Source organism: Corvus cornix, chromosome 5 (genome assembly GCF_000738735.6).
Source record: "Corvus cornix cornix isolate S_Up_H32 chromosome 5, ASM73873v5, whole genome shotgun sequence".
Taxonomy (NCBI): domain Eukaryota; kingdom Metazoa; phylum Chordata; class Aves; order Passeriformes; family Corvidae; genus Corvus; species Corvus cornix.
In genome coordinates this window covers 3,381,961-3,401,887 of record NC_046335.1, presented here as the reverse complement: position 1 = coordinate 3,401,887, position 19,927 = coordinate 3,381,961, and the positions used below count along the sequence as shown (strand labels likewise).

The 19,927-nt window shown below is 47.9% G+C and overlaps 1 protein-coding gene across 11 annotated transcripts in view; it reads right to left on the bottom strand.

Moving 5' to 3' along the window:
- Positions 1-19,662, bottom strand: part of KTN1 (kinectin 1) — a 74,882-nt gene extending 55,220 nt beyond the window's left edge. For 10 of the 11 annotated variants that reach the window (XM_039552193.1, XM_039552198.1, XM_039552202.1 and 7 more), the window contains exon 1: positions 19,576-19,662. The gene's annotated coding sequence lies outside the window, so the exon portion shown is untranslated. Of the gene's footprint in view, positions 1-364; positions 461-19,575 lie in introns of those variants that run through there. The other variant, XM_039552194.1, reaches the window with a different exon arrangement.
- Positions 19,663-19,927: the final 265 nt, after the last annotated feature.

The window sequence follows — 19,927 nt, the reverse complement described above, 5'->3', positions numbered from 1 at the left end:
GCAAAAAGAAACAGGATGAAGAAACTCATTCTGTTAAAGCAGCAAAAAACAACTGCTACATTGACACACCTTCACCCACCAGCTTAACTGCTCCATTTAGTTTTACCATCCCGGTTAGGAGACACCCTCCCAAAAAAAAAGCTTTTCTCCCACAGAAATGCTGCAATGGAACTTTTACCACTTGCAGCTCCCTCAGAGAACTCCCCAGGGCGGCTGCACCAGCTCCCCACCCACCCAAACCCACAATCCCAGGCAAGGCACTCCCAGTAGGAATCACACTGCATTCCCCCTCTCCCTGCTGCCTACAAGAGGCACAGTGACTTTAGCTACATTTAAATTTCAAGGTATTTGGTTAAATACTCACCTTTCACTCGTATTTGATATTTGACCTGCTCTTGATCACGTTTCTTAGAGTCCAGCACCCGTGCCAGGCTCCCCCCTTGCAGACATGCTCCTGTCTCACCCGTAAATTCCAGACCTCACAACATCCCTTTAGTCATTCTGAAAAAGGGGAACAAGCTGCATCTGTCCCAGGCCGTGCACAGACCCAGTTACTGTTCCCATCCCGCCTTTAACAAAAGAATTGCACTTTTGTTCCCTAAACAGAGCCCGTGCCACAGAAAAAGGACTATTTCTGAACTCCAGTGTGCTATTACTGCTTGCACCTGACTTCCCCTGCCAGTTCATGCTGCCCTGGATTTTCTAACCCACCCTCTGCCTTTTTGAATTTAAATCTCAAGTTTCACTCTGCACAGATACCACATTTCACAGGATATCCATTCAGTTTAGGTCCAGGGGATTAACTTACTTGAGAAGATAGAAATAAATTATAGCTCCATCTGGCTAATGAGTCACTCACAGCTTAGTCCCAGCACATGAGAAGCACAGCTTCTGTAAATGCTTGGGTCCCAAAATGCACATAATCTTCGGGGATTTGTGCCTCTTTGAAAAACTAACATTAAAGGGGGGAATTTAGGTACCAAGGTGCCTTTTTTTAAGTACTAAGCAGTTTTAAGAGATACCACGTATGATTTAGCCAAGGCAAGAGCTCCTTTAATTGGGATATTTTCCTGGGATTTTCTCAAGCTGGCAAGCAGACTCACATCCAACAGTCACTAGGAACACAGCAAGCAGTCTCAGAGCAGTATCTGGATTCAATAAATTCCTCAAACAGATAACACTAGTTTTGTTCTCCCTAATCTGCACACAGTTTGGAACACGCTCCCTATCAGCCAGCTGCAAAGAGGATCCTCTTGAAAACAGCTTCACTCCCAAGCTCATCCTCCCCCAGAGCTTTTTGGGAGAGGATGCCCAGCAACTTGGGCAACTAAACCCAGACTCTGCCAAAGGCAAAGAACAAAATTAAATAAGAAGTTCAGCCACTCCATGCCTATTCCACATTCATACAGCAGGAGCAACCAGCTCTCTGTGACTTGTTCATGAGTATTACCTGACTAAAGCACTGCTGGGCTCAAGCTCTAGGAAGGGGGGCTGCCAGAAAAACCTCAGGGTAGTTCATTTAACATCACTGTTGGTTTAGGACATGGGAAAACTGCAGAATTACAGCTTAGGTTGGTTTAGTTTTAGGGTTTTTTAAGCAGCACTGTGTGTTACTGAAAAAACAAGATGGGTTTTTCATGCCCCAGGACAAGACACAAGACAGCAGAGCTGCTGTGATGTGACACAAAGGAGCTGTCAGAGCAGGCAGGGATTTTAGCCCATCAAACTTGCTTGAGTTCATTAACACCTGGCTAACTTCTGCAGGTGAGCCACACCTGCTGGCCTCAGCCTTCACAAAACCACCCAGTCCAGAGAACACCAGCAAGGAGCTGACTGCACCCGAGCAGTTTTTTACACAGGAGAATACAGTATTGCACATAAATCTCACCTGACAAGGAAAAGGCACAGTTCCAGTAAGATCACAATCTCCTCACGGGTCACTTTATAAACTGCACAGTTTAAAGTCATGCATGAGGCACTCACCACACAGAAAAGCTGAAGGTCTAAACAGACCTTTGAGTTTTGACCCCAACGACAGTATCAGAGAATTACACAGTAGAGTCATAGAAAACCCCGAGTTGGAAGGGACCCACAAGGATCAGAGCTCAACTCCTGGCTGTGCACAGGACACCCCAACAATCCCACCCTGTTCCTGAGACCGTTGTCCAAATGCTCCTGGAGCTCTGGCAGCCTTGGGGCCATGCCCATTCCCTGGGGAGCCTGTTCAGTGCCCCACCACCCTCTGGGAGAAATCCTGATATCCAGCCTAAGCCTCCCCTGACACAACTTCAGCCATTCCCTCAGGTCCTGTTGCTGGTCATCAGGGAGAAGAGATCAGCATCTGCCCCTCCACTTCCCCTTGTGAGGAAGCTGAGACCAGGATGAAGCCTGTCCTCAGTCTCCTCCTGTCCAGGCTGAACAAGCCAAGTGACCTCAGCCACTCCTCTCATGGCTTCCCCTCTAAACCTTTCACCACTTCCATGGCCCTTCTTTGGACACTCTCCAATACCTTTATAACCTTCTTATATTGTGGCAACCAAAACTGCACACATTACTCAATGTAAAATTTAACCTACATATTTGTATTCTTTTTAAATTCTAGTTTTATATCTGTATTTCCATTCTCTGTTTACACCAATCCTCCCAAACCCAAGACTGGGGGGGGAAGCAATAATAAACAGCATTTCAAGCTCTGAGTTTTTCATTTCCATACCTGCCCTGACAGCATGATTTGTGCAGCCACAGGAGAAAGCTGTAGACACTCAAAAACACCAGCTGAGCCATTCAGGTATTAGAACTACTCTTCCCAGGAAGGAAACCTGTTCAAGGGAAGCTCAACAGTGCTTGACACCCCCTCCAAGGTGCTGACAGCAAGAGCAGAGAAAACTTGTCAATAAACCTTGCTCTTCACTTTATTTCACTGATACAATTAAGCCATTTGCAGAGCACAGGCTCAGTGCTTCAAATACCCTCTAGGTAAATATTTTCCATTCCAAACATGCCACTGTTTGTACCATCTGTTGGGCTCTGTCTGCTCTCAGTCGCTTGATGTTAGTTAACACAGACAAGCTCTTTATTAAATTCCAGAAAGAGTAGCTTTGCTTCAACAAAAGCCTTTACCTGCAGAGGGTTCTTCCAACACAGCTTCAGAGCCAACACCTGACAAAATGCAGCAGCAGTGCCGAGAGGAAGCTAGGAGCACAATACGGCTGCGCAACCTCGCCACCAGTATCCAGCAGACGTCCTTGATCTTGTCCCAGTGCCAGCAGCAGGGAGCACCCAGCTACCTCCCGCAAGAGGTTTCCACCACAGCCCAGCTGTTCGGGCAAGTTCCTACAAGATAAGGCAGGGCATGGATTCACCAGGTGGCAGCTGACGCCCTGAAACCACCTGGGCTGTAGGATAAAGCCCAGAACTGGAATTAGCATCAGTGAAAGTGGAGCGAGCAACCTCGCATTTAGCCAGGGATAAACGCACACACACCTGCTGCTGGCACAGAGTGAGGACAACCACGCTCCACGTTCCTGCCTGGCAGCTCACCCAAATATCCCAAAACTGCACAGACCCTGTCACAGCAGCACCCCACAGCATTCACCAAATCATGGGCACAAATACACTGATATCAGGAATAGTGTGGCAGCAGGACCAGGGCACTGATTGCCCCCTGTGCTGGGCATTGATGGGGCACCTCCAGTCCTGGGGGCAGTTTGGGCCCATCATAAAAAGAATGATGCTGAGGGGCTGGAGCACGACCAGAGAAGGAAAAGGAGCTGGGGAAGGGTTTGGAGCACCAGGGACAGCTGAGGGGGTTCAGCCTGGAGAAAAGGAGGCTCAGGGGGGAACTTCTAGCTCTCCACAACAGAAGCGGGCAGCCAGGTGGGATTCAAGCTCTGCTCCCAGGGAACAAGGGACAGGACAAGAGGAAACAGCCTCAAATTGCACCAGAGAAGGTTTAGTTTGGATATTAGGGAAAATTTCTTCCTTGAAAGGGTGGTCAGGCATTGGCACAGGCTGCCCAGGGCAGTGGTGGAGTCCCCATCCCTGGAGGGATTTAAAAGCCATGTGGGTGTGGCACTTGGGGACATGGGGCAGAGGCGGCCTTGGCAGTGCTGGGGGAATGGTTAGACTTGATCTTACAGGGCTCTTCCAGCCTAAATGAATCTATATTGTTCAGCACAGGGTCTTAGGAAACCAAAACATTTTTTGCAGTATTTGTGAGGGGATGTTATTTGGGATAAAAGCCAGCATGCGTCAGGACCAGCGAAAGATGTCCTTAGCTCCACCAGATTCCAGAAACTGCAAGTTTCCCTTTAAATCACTACCAGCTAACACACACACCCCTATTATCTCCAAAGTCAGAAGATAATTTGTTATCTTTACACTACCTTTTTCCAAAGGGCCTGTAAAGAATCAAAGGTTTCTTTCTTCCAGCAGGAATTACTCAGCAAGTCTGCATCTTCCCATCACTACTTCCAAGTAGTCCCTGAGGCTTCCCCAGCTCCTTCCTTCACGCATTCATGTACAGACACGATCTGCCCACACCACCATGAACTACCTGAGAGGCACTTAAACACTCAAGCAGCCAGCTCAGGCTTTTGGGTAAGCATTTCCCCTTTCCCTGCTCTCCACGCAAGCAGGGACCAGATCAGACATTTGCTCTTCAATCACCACCCGCTTCCGTGCGCAGGGAACTGGGAAGTGATACTTCTCAAAATAGGAAGGCATAAAAAAGATCACAGAATTTTCTCAAAATAATACTACAAATAAGAGCCAAATCTAGCAGACTTATGGCCAAAGCTGAGTTTAGGTTCCCAGTTTGAGCAACAATTCCATATGTCGCGTAGTTTTCGAGCATCTCCTGCAACATGAACCCATCCAAAAGCACGAGCCAGGTACAGAATTCAAGCTAGGACTCCTGGATCAGACAGGCAAAAGCATTAAACACACACAACCACACCCGAAATCTGCTTCTGCCCAGCACCTGGACAGGAGGGAGGGACCAGGCCACGCCTGTTTTATTCCAATTAGCTGTCTGGGAAGTTCACAGGGGTTTGTACAATCCAGGCTGCTGTGACACTCCACAGGAGCTCAGCTTTACCACACACAAAAGCCATTTACATAGGTTTAAAGCTGCTGTGCACCTCAACAAAGGCCTTAAGACAACTGTTGTGGTCTGGTGTATAAATGGACATTCACAGTATAATCTTCACCTCAGACCCATAGAAAGCCTCAGGGAGCAGCTACCAGTCCCTAAAAAGCCAAGGGCAGTAAAATATAGGTCTGAGCCCAGCTGGGTTTGCTCACTTTAACACAGCTTAATCCCTTTCTGATGCAGGAATAAGCTGCATTACTGCAAGTATGTTCATTCTGCACCTACCCCTGCCACGCTCTATTACTCAATTCAAACAAGGTCTGCAGCACCCATGGGAATGATGCAGCTGACCATTCTCTGGTCACGAATGAGGCAGAGCCCCAAATTCCAAGAAAAACAAAAAAGATTAAGGTCATCTCTTGAGAAATTTAGGGCTGCTACATCCTTTTCATCCCCTTACATCCAATTCCAAGCATGGAAGGAAATTCTTGGCTGTGAGGGTGGGGAGGCCCTGGTGCAGGCTGCCCACAGAAGCTGTGGCTGCCCCATCCCTGAAGTGTCCAAGGCCAGGCTGGACAGGGCTTGGAGCAACCTGGGATAGTGGAAGGTGTCCCTGCCCATAGCAGAGGGTTGGAATGAGATGGTCTTTAAGGTCCCTTCCAAACCCAAATCATTCCATGATTCTGTAACAGAGGAAAGCAGGTATGAGCAGTAGCTTCTCAGTACTCAAATTCCTCTCATACCTTCACAGCAATCTGCAGAGAGAAAAGAGCTGGAATTAAACATTTTCCCTTTCCCAGTGTATATAGCAAATATAACTGTAAAAATATACATTCTGTATTATGAATTCTTGTTTATATTTTTAAAAATAAATGTAAAATAAGAGGAGACAGAAACAAAAGAAGCAAAGGCCTTTGGTTCAGCTTTTTTCTTTTTTTTTGCCTTAGCAGATTCTGTGAAAGTATGAATGGCATCTGAGCACTGGGAAACTAATGCTCATTCAAAAAAACAACACAGGCTTTTATATAAAAGAGCTGCAAAGAGTCAAGGAGAAAACCCGAGTGTACTACCTGCCTGTGCATCCCAGGAGAATTAAAATCCGCTCCCTGCAAGCTTTGCACAGCCCAAGCACCACAGTTTTCCCTCAGGCTGCGTGGCAGAGGCAGCAGCCCCTCACCTCCCCGGGCAGGCACAAGCTGTGCTCCCGTCTGAATCCAGGGCAGAGCAGACGCCCTCGGCGCCAGAGCGACAGGAAAACCACGACAGATTGCTAAAAAGGATGGCATGTTGTTTATGGGTTGTGTTTCTCAAGTTTGGACATAACTGAGAAGAGATCAGTCTTAATTTATTGCTTGATTCTCCAGATTTCTACTCAACTTTGCCCTTAACTATACTCACCAGGCAACTTTTTAGCTTACTCACTTGAATTCCTCAACACACACACAAGAAAGTTTTAAACCTACCACTTGTTCTGCAGCTCTCCAGACCGCCTGGTGCTAAAGCTTTTCTCCCAAATTTCTCACTAAGGCAGCCACAGCAACAGAGAAGCAAAAAATACCCAGCCTTGAAGGGTGAGCAAGTCACTCAGAGCAACTTTAGCAGGTCCCTGTAAGTTGGATTTATTAACCTTTGTAGCCCCAGACCCCGAGGGTGCAGAGGCTGCCAGAACTACCCCAAACCAAGCCATGCACAGCCCAACAGTGGCACAGTGCTGCTTTCACCAAGTTTCCACCCACGCTGAACGAGGTCTCACAGGAACTCAGGGAAGGAGGAATGTGTGCACAGAGGTGATGGCACAGGAGGAAGACAAGAACCCTCAAAATAAATGGATTTGGAAAATTTCCTATAGTAATGTATCACCAAAGGTTTTCCTACAAGAATGTATTAAATTCATGATAAGAATATTAATCTTGTTCATATTAGAATTTCTTTCCACTACAAAAATAAATCAGGCAAAGATATTCTTAGTCTGAACGCCATAAAAGTGACTTTATCCAGACTTATTTTTGAATGTATTTTTAAGGGATGAGAACAGAATTCTTCTGCCAACAAAGACAGGTATTAACCTAAGAGAATCTATTTAGTTTCAGACTTCTTAACCAGACAAGATTTCACCCAAGTGCGTGCATGCTGTCCTTTACCCTGTTGCAAAAGGAACAAACGAAGAGGAAATGACTAATCAAAGCAGCAGCACATTAATATATTTTGGTATGTGGAAAGGGAAAATTGTAGCTGGTATTTTTAACGTTCCCAACAGGAGAATGCAGGGCCATGCATACACCAGTCACCACAGAGGCCCGGCAGCTCCCAGGAGGGGAAAATAAAAAAAAAAAAAGAGAGGAAAAAAAAGTGAAGCTGTGTCCTGAAGAGGAGTTCTGCATTTTCCATTTCCCAGCATGAGCTCTGCTGAAACAAGAGCCTGGAAAGGAGGCACAGCTGGGGCCAGCAGCAATGCCCGAGTGATAACAGGTGCACTTTGCCTGAACTGTAGGGAAAAGCCAGCCTGGAGAGGTGCTCTGGAGGGAAAAGGTGAGAGTTTCTTGGAGCACTGCCACCAGCAAACACTCCTGTAAATCCCACTGCCACCCTGCCCTGCTGGGTGCCCTCATCCACAAGCTGATAAGAGATAGTGCAAGTGTTTCTGTGCCCCAGGTGGCATCCAGCAAGTCACAGCTCACCCACGTGCCATCCATCCCACACCATTCCAAGCTTAATTCCCCCTCAAAGCTCTCCATTCCCTGCACAAGCAAAACACAGCACCTTCACATCTTTCCTCGCAGTTACTCTGTCACTGAACCCACACGAGCCCAGCCACTGATGTCCCAGTTCAACTGGATTTAACAACTGGTTTTTAATCCCATGCTCCCCCCGCCATGGGAAGTTCTTCGGGGCAGCCACAGTAACAGGCTTGCTCAGAGCAACAGGGCAGGAGCCTGACTACTGTGATAAACCCAAAATTAGAGTTTCCAAACCCCTTCCTAAAAGGGATCAAAACCAATCAATCGAGCAACAGCCCCGCACCGTCATTTGTGCGGTGGGATGGCACAGCACAAAAGCTTTGCTCGCTCAGGAAGAGGAGCTGGACCACTGCCTGTCTGTCCAGCTCCAATTGTTCCCACACTTCATAATTACGGACTACAATTCACCCTTTTTCCAATGCCAAACCCCAAAAGGCTCGTAACAAAACCATTCTAAATACTAAATGGGAAGCTGAACCAACTGTAATCGTTCAGATTCCCTCCCCTTGCTGCAACACTGCTGGATGCAAGGAGACACAGAGAAACTAATATTTAATGTTTTGCAGAGAGATTTGTGCTCAGCCACCCCGTAACACAGCCAGAAGCCTGAAGCTTAAGCAGGTCTTTACCCTGGGATCGCAAAATGACAACCCCGGTCATTCCAGCAACAAGATTTTCCCATTATTTCTGTTCAGTGTGCTGTTCCACACAGCTATACAAAGAGGTTGGACCACTGACAAAAAAAAAAAGCTTCGTTAACCTCTCAGTGACTCAACAATCCTATTGTTGAACAGCAATGGACAAAAGGAGAAGCCAGCAGCAGACGGATGCTCTCATCTATCTGAATTCCTAGAGGAAAATGAAATTGAGCTGCACTGGGAACAGGCTGCACAGCAGAGGAGAGTTGTTAGCTCAGAGAGAAATCAAAACTTCAGTGATTGTGGATCATATCAGATCTAGATGCTTTCATGTGGTTTCTTCTAACTACCTGGAGTCTCAAGATATTATTTATTGCACACATTATGTCTAAGCAGTTGAGTGACTTAAGTTGTCTCTAAAGAGAAAACGTGCGATTGCTGTATCAAAATTACTGTCAATGTGGCACAGATGTAGCTAAATGAGAGCATCAAAAGGCAGCAAGTGAAACAAGATTGCTGTACCCCATCACTCAGACTGAGTCTTGATAATTCCTCAGCTGCAAAGGGAGAGAAATCAACAGGGAAGATCTTTCCTTTGTCACCACACACAGTACAATAAAAGAATGGGGGGGGGGAAAAGTATCCATCAGTTAAACAACCAAAGTTCACAGAGTGAAAATAAATTTTCAAATATGCCAAGAGTTTAAAACTCTGGGGTATGCAGCTAGTTTCTCAACTCTGAGATTTTAAAAGGGCAGCTTCAGTTTAGGCTGGATGACAGGGGGAACAGAGACTCAACGCAAAGAAGTCAAAGTTCCTGTATGTTGACAGGGGCATCAAAAATGAAATTATCACCAACATGCCCAGCACAACTACCAAACTAGAATTTAGGGAGTACTACAAGGCTGGAATTGCCTCCTCTTCAGCCCACGCAGCCGGGTAAGCACTGCATCAGCAGGTCTATTTTTGCTTTTAATACTCTACACCACAGTCATGGGTCAGAAAGACACAAAAACACTGGAAAATCCGAACAGCCAGGCTTTAGCAGGCATTACTTGCTACCCTCCCTTCCCCTGTGCACAAACAGCTCTGCTGCCCTGAACTGCACCCAAGGAACAGGACCCTGCCCAGCAGTTCAGGCTTCCTCCGCTCCCACCTTGCAGGGAGGGGTCGAAGCCAGAGGACAATGCTGGCGTGGGAACAACTGGGCAGCAATGGGCCATGGCTGCATTTTGGCTGCAAGTCGGGAGAACGCTCTCAATCCTCAATCCAGCGAGGTGCAAGGTGCTGTAATGGTCAGCCTGCAGCCTCTGTACAGAGCAGGGGCACTGTATTTTATTTCACTCTTTTGCTGGTAGCAATCAATGAGTTTTAATCCACAGTCACATTAGGAATGACACCTCCAAAGAGGGTTGGATTTTATTCAAATGTGCATTAAATTTTAAATCATTTGCCAGATTAAAGCATTGTTCACACTCTGTTTACAAACCCTCTGAATGCAGGGAACATTTAGAGGTACACTCAGGACTGAATTTGGATCACAGAAGGCTCTGCTGGTGATAGGCTTCCTAGTACACTGGTATTTTGACTTTCTGCTCCAGCAGAAATTTGCACCAGCTGAAGGCTGAACAAACTTCCATCATGAAAACTTCCACAGTAGATAGGAGTTCGTTTGACTGCTCCATAGCAAAGCTGTCTTTCAGCATTTATCCTACAGCATGTTATCATGCAGGCATAAAGACAGCACTTCCATACCCAAGTCAGATCCCTCATGCTGTAGGACATGGTGCTGTTAATACTCTTAGAAATAAAGTTTCAAAATGGTTTAGGAACAAAGAGGCTTTAGAAGCAATCCCTGCAGCACTGGCACCATACAAGTTACACCAGTGCATTTCAAAGTATAAACTGCATCAGGAGCTGGAACTTCTAACTATTTAAAAGCACAACATGAAGGTTTAGAAATTGCTGCTGAACTCTGGTCGTTTCCCTGCTGAGGCAGGTGAAGTGTTAAGGTCTTTCTCTGCTCTCCTTTGAGACACTGCACGTATCTCATTTATCGAGGGCAGCACTAAGAGCTCACCTCATCATCCATCCAAAACACCTCCTGCACTACAACAAGAATTTCACTGGCTGCAGCTCCACTGAGATGCCATCCTTCCACCTTCCACACCAAGGAGATGTGCTCCTGAACAGCAGAACCACATATTCCTCCCCACAAGGCTTCTTTTCACCTTGTTAACCTCTCTGTGCTTCATTGACCAGTTTGCTGAGGGCACACACAGCTGAAGAAATGATACACAACTGGTGTCATCTCACGGTGTCATCACCCGGATCCTTTAGGCTCTGGCAGGCAGCTTTAGCAGGTCACATGTTCTCAGGAATCAGTGCAGTGTTTCAGCAGATCCCACGGCAATACTTGCATCTTAAAACACCCAGAGCAGGGGACCAGACTCCCCTCCAGCAGCAGGGTAAAGGCTCCAGCTCCTCCACAGACTTGCTAAATGCTTGAACCACACCTGAGCCACATGGTGAAGGAGCTTTCTTTTACCACCTTCCTCATGCAGCTGCTGATGCCCCAAGTGAGTGACGCCGAGTGTTGCTAATGCCCAGGGGATGCTGCAACACTCCTTACTGGTCCCAGTTCCACAATCCAGTTCACTGCATAACCCCACGCACAAGGCAGTTTTGAGAGCTGGGCAATGCCACACAAGAACCCTGCAAAAGATGTGTTCAAAGCACATCGCTAAAGGTTTCCTGGTTCTTTCCACTTGTGACCATAAGGACCGAGATTGCAGGAGTTTCCTAAAGGAACTGAAAGCAGTGAAATGCTTATTTGAAGAGTTTCAAATTCAAGTCAAGAACCCAACATCCCTGAGTTCTGCCCCCAAAACAGCCTCCTAACACAAGCACACACACCCGCCCCAATGTGCTCAGCACTGATCTGAATTCAAGAACATGCCAGGTTGTTAAAAAGGCCTAAAAATGTTCAGCAACAGAAATGCAGAGTAATTGAGGTCATTTCTCTCACGCTTCTCTGGGTTCTCACTCCCCTTGCTGTCCCACAATCTGCTCCTCCTTTGGCGTGCAAGAATTGAACAAACACTTCACTGCAACCACACAGATCTAAACTTATTTGCTTCCAACTTAAGTTACATCTCAAACTATTACTTCAGTAGCCTATAATGCCAAGCAGGGATTAAAAAAAATCTACTTAGAAATAGGTACACCTGACCTGAAGCCAAAAAAATTCTTCTTTTGGCACACAAACAGCATAGAAAAAGAGGCAGAAACTTGGAGATGGAGGGCAAGGGGCCGAAAAAGGCAGGATTGTAATGGAAACATCTGATCAAGAATTTTCACAAGCCTTTAAAACTTCTGAGACCCAACCCCTTCGCCAGCACTTCTCACATGCCTCAGACTGCAGACCATGTTATGCAAGTTCTAATTGTGCCTCCAGAACCCTCCCTGCCACCCACAGGCTCTACACCTCAGCAAATCCCTGTGTGGAAGTACACTGAGGCAGAGAAGAACCCTCCCACACCTGGCCTGGGGTGCTGCCACCTGTGCAGAGAAAGCCTGGCCTTGTTGGGCATCTTAAACCAGGCTCTAACCCCTTAAAAGCTGCTAAAAACCCCTCAGGTTTTACATACACACACCAAGCTATAAAGGTTCACTAAATTTAGCACGCAACCCTATCCTAGTGGTAACATAGCCCAAGCAGAAGATATGGAAGTGACCTTAGGTGAAGGTAACAAGGAAAAGCTGTCAGTACTCCCACTGAGCTGCCGTGGGAAAGCCCAGAGAACCCAGTAAAATCCTAACAAAGCCTCCATAAATCCATCAGGCAGCTTGGTGGTTTCCAAGGCTTTGAGATCCCACCTCCACCTCTCTTCTGGACAATGCTGCTCATTGCCCATGCTAGGACAGGGTTGGGAGGAACCTTCTCAGCACACTTCAGGGCAAACAATTCTCCATGAGCTTAGAGAAGTGAAGGTTCATGGACCTCCACCACCACTGCTGTAAACACAAAACCAGGCAGTATGAAGAGAAAAAGGAGCACAATCCTTTGTCCTTTGACCACAGCTGGAGCCACACGTGCTGCCAACAGGTGTTGAACCAAGCGAAGGTCAGTAGGTGTGACATGGGATACAGCATTGACCTCTAACCTCCCATTTTCTGCCAGCTCCCAGCACCACACCCCCTGAGAACTGCAGACACTGCCTGCTCCAAGGACAGGACACACTGAGTCTCCCTGGAGAACAGCGAGTTAAAGGAGGCAAAAGAGTTCCTACCTAGTCCTGGGGAAAAGGGCCCTTCTTGGCACAGCACCCTAAACTCCGATCACTTCCCAGATCTGAAAATGCCCTGTGAAAGATCCAGTGGGTATGAGCTGCTGCAGCCATGGTGATGCTCTCAGGTACACCTGGAGCTGAAGCAGACAGGAGCAGCAGGGATGCTGCAGCTGGCTTCACGTACTTGTTTTTAGGTCCTCACACAGCATTAAAGGCAATGCCTATGTGAAAGCCAAGCTGGGATGTCCACATGCAACATTCAGTGATGGTTTAGTGGGCAAAGCAGCACTTAACACCAAGGCAGCCTTTCAAACCAGTTTGGGAGGCAAGAAGCAGCATCACTTTCTGGGGTCAGGCTTGGCCTCCCACCCACACCAAAGGAGACCCTGCAAGGAAGGGCACATGGGAACTGGCTGCTGCAGGAAAGCAGTTTCACGTCGTATCACAGAATGGTTTGGGTTGGAAGTGACCTTAGAGATCATTCCATGACCATTGGATGCATTCCAAGCCCCTGTCACGGGCAGGGACACCTCCCACTATCCCATGTTGCTCCAAGCCCCATCTAACCTGGCCTTGGACACTTCCTGGGATCCAGGGGCAGCCACAGCTTCTCTGGGTAACCTGTGCCAGGGCCTCACACCCCTCACAGGGAAGAATTCCTTCCTAATACCTAATCTAAATCTCTCCTCTCTTCATTTAAATCCATTCCCCTTTGTCCTGTCAGTATCTGACAATGCAGCTCACCCACCAGCTGACTGCCAGGGGTTCAGGTCACAGATGGGACCAAGAGAAAGGCACTACCAGCTGCTCTGCTGGTGACCCCCTGGCATCTTCACCTGCAGGTGCTTGGCCTCTTGCTTTCCCTCCTGTAAAATGGGCAGCTAAGTGCCATGCCAGAGCCTGGCAGCAGCACAGGACAGGTGCTGATGGAGAAACATCCATGTGAGCCAAATGCAAGACATCAGCTTAAACACTCCTGCCACCCAGCACTTCCCACCCAAAGCCTGGGAACCATTCACTTCCTCCAATAAATTGGACTTTTTAATCTGTTGTCATCAAGTGTAGACTTTCCAACCTAAAACCCCACGGCAAATAGGCTGGGAAAGAAAACTAGTCATGGCTAGTGGTCAGATCAAACCAGGAACAATAAAATTAGGAGCTGACTGATATTATAGGCTCTCTTATGAGTAAGTCACGATCCGGTCCAATCCTGGCGAGCTCCCTGAAGAGCTGCACCTTGTGCAATAGCTTAGTCATCATCTTCCTTGACAGCTACGCACTTACAAACAGATTATGAGTCCACTCACACTTTCCCATGAAAATTTTCCTCCCTGCCCTACTACAAGCAGGATGGAGCAGAGTGGTGCCAGCCTAGGAGTGGGCAGCTTGTCTCTTGCAGGGGAGGAGATAAAGCTTTTATCTCCCAGACTCAACAACTTCCTTCCTGTGTGGTAGCAGGCAGACAAAAGACAGCTCTTCACACCACAGGCAGGAACGAGATGTACTAAAATTTGTCACAACCCTGAAATAAAATGCCCTGCTTATCGTTTTCAGTCCATACAGGAGGGTATAAAACAGAATTAATCCAGCATTTCTTCTACAAGGAACTTGCAGGGTGGGATTTGGAAGCAAAAGAATAAGGAGCCCAAAATAACTCGGGTTGAGTTTATATTGCTCTGGCAGCTAAGCAAAAGTTGGTAACACTGGACTGAGGTATTTCCCCTCTGCAGGATGAGCGCTGGATTGTTTTTGGAAGCACCATGAATCAGGGGCATAAATATACCAGGCTTTAAGAGCCTTTGACACCCACGTAATTCTGAACTCCAGCTTGATTTTCCCTGGGTCATTCAACACATGCTCAGCAAGCTGGACATGAGACAGGCAGGCTGAGAAGGTCAGCTATTCAATTAATAGGTGTGATCCCAAAACCAGAACTTGTGTTTTGCTGGATAACATCAACATACCTCTTCCGATGCTCCATTAGTCATTCAGCTTCTGATGCTCCATTAGTCATTCAGCTACAACTTGAAGGAAAAAGGAGTTTTGCTCTATTTCCTCAACTTCACAGCACAAAAGGGCTTAAAGATGCTTCCTGCAGCAGGGGAGCTGTGATGCAGCAGCTCCAGCAGAGCAGTGATTTGCAGGATTGCCTGGCTGCGAGCAGATCCAGACAGGAAAGCCAGGCAGCAGGATCAGCCAGAAGGAAGGGTGTCCAATGGAAAATGAGAAAAAAAACCCTGCAAGAAGAGCTGTTCCCCATGCTTTAGTAGCACTGAAAATCCTGCACACCTGAGAGCAACTGCAGCAAAGAGCTGTAAATGTAAGAAGAGGACAATGCTATTTTTAATAGGGACTACTAGTGCAAGAAAATGAGTAGCTTGTCCACATGACTGATTTACAGACACTTTCTCCGAGTTACAATGCAGCCCCAGTGATGCAGAAGCAAAGATGAGCTTTCATTTGAAACAGAAAAAAATGTGATTCCTTTACATAAATCTTCATGGGAAGAAAAGGAGAAGAAACTACTTTTACTTCTCTTCAGTAACAGCAAGTTAGAGCTATGGATTTCGGTAAGCAGTGTGGCCACAAAGCACTAACAAAAACAGAGAACATTGCAGAAAAGGAGGAGGAGAACTACAAAGAAGTAAGGTTTCTGATTGCCCCAAAAGCCTTACAGCTCCTCTCCTCTGCCTCCCACTGCAAACTCACTGCACAGCAAAACTCAAGGCCTGAAGCACCCAAACTACTTCTCTGCATCATATAGTGGCAAGGAGATTTATTTGTGCTAGTCAGAGATTGTTTCCAGAGTTTTCACATGCACACAGGTAACAGACACCATTCCTCTTTTTCCCTGTTTTCTACACTATCTAAGAGACTTTAAAAAAACCCCTCACCTCTAAATTGGAAGCATTAAAAAGGATCATGAGATTTGCATTCTTTAGCACCTCAGATTATATTAGAGTTTCCACTGCCATGACTCCCCCTTCCAAGTCCCCACCAAGCTTCAAACACAGAATCCTCCTATCTGAGTGGACTTTGGTATTTCTTGTACCAAGACCGGAGCATCCAGACTGACAAGACGGCCAAGGCAGCAGAATTTTTGCACTCCCAGGAGATCTCTGTTTAATTTTGCTGCAGGGAGAGATCCTGCACCAAGCCTGCCCTCTGCCCAGGACCTATATTTAGGGACTGAGCTGACCCGACAGTGCCCCCATAAGCTCATTTATCGAGATTCACTTATTCATTCTAATATAATCTAATTAGATGCAGCAGTCCTGTACACAGGCATGGCAGTGACCAGGCATTGGTGAGCTCAAACACAGGGAACCCAGCCCAGGTGCTACTTAGTTCTCACAGAGAGGGGAAAACACCCCTTGCAGAGGAATGGCAGGAATTGCAGATGCCTGTGCACTGTCTCAGAGTGCACCTGGATCCACTCTGCTTCTTCCCTCCACCAGGTAAATAACAATTCCTCAGCTGGAAGCAGCAGCAGAGTCCAGATCAATGGACAGCACTTATCGATGCAAGGGCTGCTGCTCCTGCTCTTAAATCACTGGAAATGGGGGCAAAAAAAAAGAACAGGAATCAGTCTCTCAGGCAGCACCCACGCCAGCAGGCACAGATGCGTTCCCAAACTTCAGACCACAGGCATCAGCCTGGAAAACGTGCCAAGAGTCCACATTGTAAGAAAATACTTTAAAGGCTCCATTCTGGCAAGAAATAGGAAGTTTTCAAAGCTCCCAAGTACCCTCTCTCCTGCCACCAGCTGTAGTTCAGGCATGCTAACAGGAAGAAGCTCTTACATTTCTAAAAGCATAAAGAAATAAAAAAAAAAAAAAAAAAAAAAAAAGTAAGTCCCCATGTGTTTTATTTGCTTGGACATCTTGTATAACGATGAGAAGAGAAGCAGATTCCTAGGAGTCATGGGCTGGTAATTCTCCAATTTATCATCTCCATAGTTTATGCACAGTCATTAACAAGAAGTGATTTGTCTGGGACAGATTTAGCCCAGCAACTCCCTGTCTCGTTAGCCTGAAACAATCACCCGAGGAATGTCAAAAGGTTTGTGAGTTTAGTGCAGTGAGCAGCCCCCTCCAAAATATTCCTACTTTTAAAAATAGTCCAATCCTGCTGCTTTGCCAATGCAGAGCAGGAAGTTTAAGAGCTAAACACAGATACGTAAAATTCCCCTTATATTAAAAATCAAGATTCTGATGGGTAAAGGTAAAACGTTGTCACTGACAAGGAAATCCTGAGAATATTGATAAGAGAACAGCACAAGGAGACTTAAAGACTTTGACTTGGTTAACCTATGAAAACAAGGGGTCAAGAGGGGATCCGATTGCTCTAATTACATCAGGAAGGGAAAACAATCATTTAAACCAAATGGAAACACTAGAACCAAAAACAAATTACACAACCAGGCCACGAACATCGTGAGGATGGGAATTCAGCAACTGCTTGAGACCTCAAGGAGGTTCTCCATGAGCTCTCCCACAGAGATGGAGAAAGAATAAACGGATCGAGTTTCACCTTGGAAGTAGTTGTGTTATGAAAGGCATCCACAGCACGGATGGGTGCTAAAAACAGAGAAACTAAACTTGATTTGGGTTGCTGCCACAGCTTTTGGAGTGCGGAGCGGGATGAAGAATTACCTCCTCCTGCCACTCTGTCTTCTGCTTCCTCCCCATCCCTCCAGGACAGCACAGGGGGAATTCACACTATTTACTCAGGCACATCACTGGGGTATGACCAGGGAACTAAACTTGGGAGCTGAAGCCTCACAAAGTCAATGGTGAGAGGTGGGTGCCTTGGCAGCAGCGCGGGAAAGGGATTAGGAGACACCAAGTTTGATGCTTAAAATAAAACGCACGTCCTCTCCCCCGTGTCCTCGCGCTTAAGGGTCTTGGGTGTAGCTTAAACACAGACCAGGCCATCACTGCTGAAATTCACAGGGAATTCCAGTTCCTAAGGGATTTTTTTAGCCCCGGGTTTACAGCAACCAGGGTCAAGAATGATGAGACCTTTTTGAGCCATAACCACCAAATCTCCAACAGCAAGAGCAGATGACACAAACGAAAGCTGTTACCGAGCTAACCAAGCAATACCACAGCTTTATACAGGCTTAAGCAAGTCCTTCCCTTTTCTTCAAGGGGTGTCAGAAACAAAGCAGTCATCAGGTCTGTAACAAGGGTTTTGTGACAGTAGGGGATAAAGGATCAAATTAAAATCTCATTGTGTCCTTCAGATCCTACTGCTGCTATTTCTGAGAGCAGAAAGCATCTTCTTGAGAGCAGCTAGAAAAGTGGGGTGGTAGGAAAAAAAACTACCAAAAAAGGTATTTGGTAATAACTCTACCAGAGAATTAAGTGTTTCTCTCCAATCCCCAACCTTTCACTGCTGCAGTTACACACAAAAGTTATTTTAATCACAGTATGCAGAAAGCAGCATCAGCATATGAGGCAAGAGAAAAAATATGTGGTAAAGCAAGTTGCATGGCCTGTTCGCGGGCAGAAATTACAGTGCAGTTACAGGCAAGAGGTCCACGAGGCAGAGAAACACTTCCAGCCCAAGCCAAACAGGAGAATGATAGTGATCCACCGAGAGAAAAGGCAAGGAAAATACCTGAAAGGATGTGGAAGACAGGAACTGAATCCCTTCTCAACTTTTGCAGCAATCAGTTCAGACTGCCCAGTGAGAGATTTTTGCCTTGTCATAGGTAAAGAGATGTCAAACAAAATAGTTCTGTCGACTAAATACCATTTGTGTTGGTGGACAGAAGCAGCAACGGCAACGCTAAAGGAATGGGGGAAGGGAGAATTTTAAACAGAAAAGAGCTACAGCAGGGTATCAGCTCAGCTCCTCTTCCACAAAGAAAGAAATGATCCTTGAGGTTTTCTAACAGTGACCTCAAAATACACAGCACAGCCTTTGGGGGAGTGTGGGGGAAGAAAGGTTATAAAATGACAAACCTAAAGCACACGGGTGGATGCACATCACTAGAGAGCAGAACTTGTCACTGTCTAATGCAGAAAAGATGCTCAGCTACGTTATTCTTAATAACCACCTACTCAATTAAAATACTTCATCAATCGAAGGCAGCCGGGTACAAAAGGTGTAGCCTTGCCGCCTTAACTCCTCTTTCCTTCTCAACAACTTGCACGCTGGAAGAAGGGAGTAAGCTGTGAGTAGAGAAGAGGTGAGGGGACATTAACACCTCCAGGGTTAACAGAGCTGCACACAACCCATACCGGAGCCGTACCAAAGGGCACAGGCAACCTCAAAAATAAAACACCGCTGACAACATCACCTACGAAGGTGGAGAGCAGCATTTGCGAGCATGTGACACCGGTACAGGCACCCAAGCCGGGCCAGACCGCGGTAATGAAGCGCAATGCTCATTAAAGCTCGTACGGCCACCCGGGCGCTGCAGCATCCGCCTCTCGCCAAACCTCACCCGGGGCTCCGACAGCCACGGGGAACGCTCCGAAATCACATTTCGGGCGTCGCTTCTCGCCCAGCCGCCCCTCGGCGAGCGGTTCAACGCAGCACGCTCCGGGAACACCGCGGACACGGCGTGTTTGCCCCGCTTCACCCGGCTGCGGGGAGATGCGCTCGGGAGGCACCGGAGCCCCACCGGAGCCCCCCGAACCCCGCCGGCCCCACGGCGGCGGCCTCTCCCCGGCGCGGGGCCGCGCTCGGACCTCCCCACGGCCGGGCCGCAGCCCCGGGCCCGCCGAGGCCTGGGCCCGCCGCCCCTCGCCGGGAGGCCCCGACCCCGCTACGACCCACGGCACCCCCCGGGCGGGACTCACCGAGACGACGGCGGCGGGCAGGGCAGGGCAGGGCCGGGCCGAGGCTGCGGGGACGGAGCGGGAGCGGCCGGTGGCTGCGCGGCGCGGGCGGCAGGAAGGGGAGGAGGCGGCCCCGCACGTCCGCCGCGCCTGCGGCCGCCCCCCCGCGCGTTAAAGGCACCGGCACCGCCCCGGCCGGGAGCCCCCGAGGGCCGGCGGCACCCCCCGGGCCTGCCCGGCACGGACCCCGGCCGCAGCCCACCCACGGGGGAGCCCCAGGAGCGGGGAGCGCCCGCCCGGCTTTGCCACGTGTGTGGGTGCATCACCCAGAGCCGCCCGTGCGCTGGGGGATCGCTCCCCGAGCTCCCCACGT